Consider the following 7,885-nt stretch of genomic DNA (forward strand, 5'->3'; position numbering starts at 1 on the left):
GGTTCTCAACATAAAATTACAATATAAAAAACACAAAATATACAATAAAAATAAGAACGGGAACAAATAAGCCACCTTCCACAGAACATTTGAAAGCCTAAAAACGTTTTACGAAGGTGCCAACCAAACCTCCCTGGGGAGAGCATTCTACAAATGGGGAGCCACTGCAGAAAAGGCCCTAGTATACCCCCAGTTTAAACAAGGAACATAGGAGAATTCTTACATTTTACTTACATTTGTATTTATTCTTACATTTATTTTTATTATTACATAGATGTTCTTCTCCCTCTCCACTTTTTCCTTGCAACAACCCTGTGAGGCAGGGTCTGCTAAGAGATGGGCTGTGTACACACCATACATTTTAAGCACATCCTCCACTCCTCACACCCAAAAAAATAATCATGGTAATTTCCTTTTCACACAGCTAGAATTCTCAGAACCCTTAACTACAGCTCCGAGAATTCTTGTGTTTATGCTGCCATAGTGACTGGAACAAGGGCTTCATGTCTGAGTGAGGATTTGAATCCTGGCCTCTTGTGTCCTAGGCTGAGACTCTGCCCACTACACCACAAGCCAGCCTTCAGTGGTTTGCATTGCAAAAAGTGGTGGCCAGTTGTCCCTGGGGAAGCATCTGTCAAACACAACCACTTAACCCACTGAGGAATCCCTGATAAGCTTCCAAGGCCCCAGGCTTCTCCATAATGCAGTCTGAGAACCACTGAGGAAGATGCATGCATCAGTTTCACAGGCATATGGCCACTGTTAATTGGGGGGGGGTTGGATAATTCCCACAATTTGGGTTGTTCCCCCCCCCTTTTATTAATAAAAGGAGTAAATAAGAAAACATTACAGAGGCATATACCATCATACACTGTGTTGAGAAAATAAGAATCTGGAGTCATTTAACAAAGTGATGTGATAGTAGCAGAGTTGTAAAGGATGTAAGTCATCTAGTCCAACCCCTTGCTGTGAAAGGTACCAGCTGCTTGGCAATGAGCTCATGTTCTACTTGTGGGGCCACCTTGAGAACAGGCTGCTGGGCCTTTGGCCAGATTTAGCAGCTAAACCTTTACATAATGTAACCTTTGGGAGCGCAGGGTTCAAATCCCAACTATCTTCCAGAAAAATAGCTGACTGCATACCCTTGGGGGGAAGGCACTGACTTGGGCCAGCAACAATTGAGGTTCTGAGCCTATTGCACAAACAATATTGCCCATGATTGCTAATTCCACACCCCTCCAGCTTTATTTTGGTGTCTTTGACCTCTATGCACCTCTCCCAATATGCATGTTGTTTCTTGACCAATTACTTCCCATTTTCAGGAGCCACTGCAGGGATGCACACATTGTGGCTCCATCATTAGATAAAATACAGTATTAAATCCCACAATTGCCTCAATAATTAAATTCCCAAAAAGCAAATATTTGCCCTGGAATGTGTAAAATGTGCCCCAATGTGAATAACACTTTATATAGCCTCACTGTTTTTCATTACAACATTGAGAAAATAGGTCACTGGTTGGTGGTGGTTCATGTATGTTTGTTGTTAAGTCATTGGAAAGATCTATATTCTATATAAGGACAACAGGATTTGCAGGTCGAGGTATCTCAACTTTTCCTCAAAGGACCTCAAAGTGACCAACATGGGCTACTTTACACTTAATCTTGTAATAAGTTGAAAAAGTTAAGAGTGAATGGATGAAAGTCATCTAATTTCATGGTTGGAGGGGGATTTGAACTCTAGCTACACAATACTTGCATGTGTTTTCCCAAATACTGTATAAGGGGCAGCAGATCCCTTGAAAGTGATAAGGCTCGGCAAATCCAGTGATCAACTCTCACCCAGAAACCAATGTCCCCACTGTGGAAGGATGTGTGGATCCAGAATTGGCCTCCAGACTCATGGTTAAAACTTCTTATGGAAGACAATCTTATTGCCACTTATGGCTACAAGACACTGCAGCCAACTAGTACTGAATAATTTAATTGTACTAGTGTAGCATGCAATATTTGGGTGTTTTAAAAGGCTAGCATTAGTTATGGTGCAAGGTGAGTGTGTATAGAACACCTAAGGGAGGAAAAGTATGGGGGTGTGGAAAAGAGAATTAAACCGGAAGGATGGAAACATCTAGTTTATGTGCAAAATGCAACTGAGGTTTTACAGTTAATGTTGTTTGACCTAATGTGGCTCCCAAGTGTTGAGAGACCAAGAAATGGGTCTATTGAGCTATTTACCAGGCATGGCAAACTATTTTGACAAAACCACAAAAGTCACATTACAATTCATTAGAGCACAATTTTTATTAATTTAAACAGCTTTTAGTAGTTTCATGCAGTAGCTACAATACAGGTGTACAGTAATAAAGAACAAAGTTTAGTCAGTTAGTTAAAGGGAAAGATTGCAGGGGAGGGTTGTGGTTTTTTTGCAAGCTTAAAAAAGCAAGATGACTGGGGAATGTATCAAGTTTTGTTTAATTCAGTGTTCTCCGCTCCTTTTGCTTTAGTTTAAACAAAACTTATGCAACCATACATTGTGACATTATGTTAGGGAAAATAGGGAAAACACTATGAAAAACACTTGTTGCAAATTCTGACTGGAAACTACCCAAACAATGTAGCACTTACCCCATATTGCCACAACAGTAGAGTGCTAATGTTTGAGCAGCATCTGGCCAGAGATTAATCCTTTTTGGTGCAGGACCCCCTAGAAGCCACTTCATCAAGGAGCACTTAGGCGTACAGGCTACAGAAGTGCTCAGAGGTGAAGTAGCCTATGAGGAGGAGAAAGGAGTAACACCTTTGGCAGGGAAGACTTGCAAAAAGAGGACATATACCAATGGACAAGGTCTCTGAAGAGTGAACTAGAGCCAGAACCTCACCCAAACAATGAAGCACTTTCCTGGTGTAATGCAACAGAAAGTGCCAGTGCCTGGGCAAGGTTCAGTAAGGGTTGGCTCAAAGATCATCCTGCTAGGATACATTGAAGATAAATAATCCTAGTCTGGTCAAAGAAGCTTTGACTTGGTTCCAGGTGATGAGGAAGTGCAGGCTTTGCTTATATTCCCTGTAAAATAGCAAGAAAAACAGTGTTAAAGATCTGGAAGGCAAGACGGGACTCCCGACACCTCAAAAATCACAAGATTTAAGATTAGGGAAAGATCGATACAAATTTGAGAAGTTAAAGAACAAGAAGAAATCGTTGTTAAAATCTGCTGTAGCTTGTAGTTTGTAGCTCAGTCAGGCCTGAACTCCACACAAACAATATAGCACTTAATTGACTCTGAATATAAACAAGAAAGTGCCACTGTCTGCGTGGAGTTCAGAAGGCCCTCGGTTTCCAGATCTGTGGGAATGGGGAAAAGTTTGCAGCCCTTCATTAAAATTGCTCGGGATGAACTCGGGATTTCCTCTTTGCGGTCGCGATGGGATGCGCAGACAGCTGATCCTGCTTTAAACTCTGCACAGCGGATACTGAACAGCACGGGAAAAGGTACCTTGGCCTATGAAGAACACAAGAATAACCCCACGCTGCTCAAAACACGAGAAATGCTAAAAGCATTAAAAATAACCAAGAGATTTGCACTGGGTTGACAAAAGCGGAGCGAAACTGGCTAATCCGATTGCTACCGCTAGAGGCGCCAACAGTTCAACCACCACCCGGGTAGTTTTAATGGACGGCAGCCAGAGCAGTGTACCTGGTTGGGCATTTGACCAAGTCAAGAAATTTTAAGCGAAAACCTGACCAAGACGTTGCCAATATAATGAAGCACTTTCTCAGTTTTAAAATCACAAGGCAGTGCTATCGTATTGGCGGCGTCTAGGCAGCGGAGAAAGCGTGCTTGGGTCCAACCCTCGTGGCTCCAGGATGCAGTCCCGACCCAACCCCCCCCCAAAACCCCGCGAAACGCCACAAGAGATCCTTTACCCCAGCTGCAGAAAGGATGTCAGACCAACACCAAAGAAAAGGAGACCTAACTTCCTTCTCCCGTCTACTGGTTGCCCACAACTCAAAACTTCCAGTTTTTGACCATCTCAAACACGTGGCCTCGATTGTGGAAAATTACGTATTAAGTTGCCAGTCTTCTGGGAAGACAAGACTCTTTCAAAGCTTCCCCAAACCAAATGAATACGCCTCCCCAGTCCCCATATGAAAACCCCCCACCCAGTTATCCCCTCCCTCATATTTACCAAACAAAAACATTCAGGGTTGAGTAGAGAGGTTTTTGCTGTGTAATGCTTGAAAATACAACCAGTTAAGAAACGACCATTCCCCCTCCAAGTGTCATTGCGCGGTTTAAAGCCCCCAACTCCTACGTCTGCAAGCTATATAAGGTTCAAATTTCTGCATCCCACCTCCCGGAAACCGCAAAAAAATAGACTTTTGAAGGTAAAGAGATCAACCTGAAAGGTTTCACGTTCGGGGAACACAAAAAAAAAGTCCGGCCCGTCCTGCAAATTTCCATGAACAGAGCCAAAAGAATCCCAAGAATTTAAACCTCCCGGGCAGATAAAGAGATCTCCCCTTGGCCGTCCCAAAATCCAAAGCATGGTCTGGGAGAGGTCTTCCCAAGCCCACCAGCGCCCCGATCCCTTTCCCTCCAATGCTCACCAGCCGTGCCATCTTCCGTGGTGGTCTCTGCTCCTGGGGTCCAGAGATGTGCTGTCCCAGTCGAGGGGCGCCCTTTATAAAGCCTGCAGCCTCGAGGGTGCCATTGGCTCGCCACTTCCCTCCATTGGCTATCTTCCTCCAATCAAGTTCAATAGCTGGGGTCCCCATCCCCTCCCACCTTTCCCTGACCAAGCCCTTGCCTGGTGAATGGATCAAGGAATGGGTGGGGTAGAGAGGTGAAACAATCAAGGGGGTGATGGAGGGCAGATAGCGCAAGCCTTTGCTGGAGACAATGGGCCAAGCCATCAGCCCCACACCCAGGAAGGTGGGAAAGAGAGGAGAGCCTCAAGCATGCAGATTCCCGCCCATCCCATTCCAATGGGCCAGCCTTTCCTTAAGCCCTGGGGAGTGAGAAGAGTCCCTTTGTTTTAAAGAAGTTGAGGTGATCATCATGCTAAAGCCAATTATTTTGAATCAATTGAAAATGCCCAAGTATTGGGAGGAAGGAGGGAAGTTGGAAAGAAAACCTATAGGCTTGTATGATCTATTCACGCTGGAGGGCTCATCCATTTTATTCCTTCCATTTTAACCTTCCAAAACCATTTTCCTCCCTCCCGACTTTATGTGATTCCTCCCTTATGTGCACACTTTATTTAATTTTGTTAAGAGATTTTTGTCCCACTCCACACACACACACGTTTTTCTTCTCAGGGTTGGTTAACAAACATGTAAAACCAAAAATGGCAAATAATATGCAGCCTTCACATAATCAACAGATTTCGCAGGATAAATAACAATGTATATATGTGTTATATATATGTATATATGGTTTTATAAGGCCAACCATCTATAGACTTCACACGATGACTAGCAACGTATATAATATTTGTGCATGTATAGCTTCATCAATCTCTTATCTGATTCATGCAACTGATGATATAGGCCCTTAGCTAGGAAAGCTGGTGCCAGATTTGTTTTCATTTGTAACATGTCAGAGTATAACAATTTGGGGTTTGGCACAGGAGCCAATTTTATGAGGTTACCCTGGGAGCTGTATAGCATCAGGATTTAAGCCTAGTCCTAGCCCAACATGTTGGCAGTAGCACTAAAAGCCAGCATGGTCTGAGCAAGGAAATCTCAAAATCTCCAGCTGAAAATTTCCCTCTGACATGGACAAAACAGGTGGTCTTAGCCAGCCCCAGCCCCCCCCCAATTTCTTAGCCTCAATCCCCATATCCTCTCTTCAAGGACAATCAAATTGATCTTGCTTACAGTTAATAAGATTTAAGGTAGGGAGCACACGAAACAGTCAAAATTGCAATTTAATAATAACCCAGAATTATTATTAACTAGCCCCAGAGCAATTGATCACTGAAGCTGGCCACAGTTATCCCTGCTGTCTCAGGAAGACTAAATGTGCTCAGTGCAGCATCCATGACTTCCCCCTCCCCATTTTACTTTCACAACATCCCTGTGAGGTAGGTTAGGCTGAGAGATAGTGGGTATCCCCAGGTCACCCTGGTAACTTCATGTCAGAGTGGGGATTTGAACCCAACTCTCCCCAGTATTAATCTACCATTTTCACCGCTACACCCCACCCCACAATTATTATTTTATTTTTTAAAATGTTTTGTATTTTTAAAAACAAGTATACCTACTCACCATGAAGTTGTGACACACTTTTTAACAACAACAACAACAACAACAAAAAGAGGTGCTGGGACTGCATACTCTGGAGTACCCCCTGAAAAAAGCACTGTGCATAACAATTTCAAATGTAAGATTCTGAGAATTTTCATATGCATACTAAATATTTGTGAAGCATTTCCTTCCCTTTCCATTCCAATCTGTTTTAGTAAGTTAAACAGTTGATTTCGAGGTGTGTGCAGGGTGCAATGTCATTCACCATAAAAGCATAAACAGGTATATTTTGCACTTCCTCAGAAGAAAACAGAGCGGCTTAAAATCCAAAATATGCAGGTAATTAATCTGACCTAATTTGCAGGGGTATAAGGGCCACAATACAATGATTTTGAATAACTTCCAGCAGTCTAAAATGCTCAGTCTTATTGTTGTTGATGTCCCTAGTCAATTTTTATTGGCACAATCTTGTATAAATGTCTACTCTGTCAGAAATAAGTCACACTGAGTTAAATGAGACTTGCTTCCAGGAACCTCAGTATAGGATTGCAGCAAAAAAAGAAAAAAGAAGAAAACAGAGGAAGAAAGATTGAAAACCCGTACAGTATTAGTCCACTGCTGGTAATTATCCCTGGAAATTAGTGACCCCTCCACTATTATTTATTGCTTTGGCAGATTTAGCTGCTTCTGAGTAATCCAGTAATCTCTGAGTATCCTTTGGAAATCAGCATTAGAGTGATAATGGAAGATCAAGGATTCAGAATTAATTCCCTAAACCAGGAATATTTGGGTAGATTGTCTTCCTCATACTCCCTTACACATTAACAGCGTGTCTTTTAATTCTAAGGGACGGGGGGGGGGGGAGCGAACAAGTATTTATTATTTATTTAAGAGGATTTATATCCTATACTTCCATTGTTAAAAATAATTTTTTTTCAGAGTGTCTCACAACATATTAAAAAATACCCCCAAAGGCATCTAAGTTCATCATCATCAAACCTTTATTGCATTAGCATACAGCCATAGCAGGATAAGACAAAAATGCTAGAGAGAAGCAACCTAACAAGATTCAAATGATATTACTGGCATTGTGACATTTAAATTACCCTAAAACAATAATGTAAAAATTTAGTTGCCAGCGCCGGGAATCTAAAATGCAGATGTATATAAAACATATAATGGCCCCAAAATAGGCTCGGCACATTAGGTTAAAAAGGTAATACAAAGAATTAAAACAGGTCCAGGTCTGGGACACACTACCCAGTCAGTGTAGCCCTGAGTTTCAAAGCCTGCACTATAAAGATTGGACATCTAAGTGTTTTGATGTACGTTGAGTGTTTTTCACAGTGGCATCTAAAATATTGAACTGATCAGATGGCCAAATGCAGAGGTAGTAATAAATGCATTTTTAAAAATTAAGTTTCTATAGTAAATACAGGCTTATATAGGCCATTTATTCTTGCTCTTTCCTTATGTTTGTTATTTGCAAAATATAAATGGAAATCTATAAAACTGCTTAAGCAAATTGGGGAAAACAGCAAAATTGGTGAGGCTAACAAACCTCTCTCACACACCAATACAGAAACGTGAAATAAAGGGAATACGGGGAAAAGGAAAAATAAATACTTATTGAGGG

The sequence above is a fragment of the Podarcis filfolensis genome, assembly GCF_964270895.1.
Source record: "Podarcis filfolensis genome assembly, chromosome: 17".
Taxonomy (NCBI): Eukaryota; Metazoa; Chordata; class Lepidosauria; order Squamata; family Lacertidae; genus Podarcis; species Podarcis filfolensis.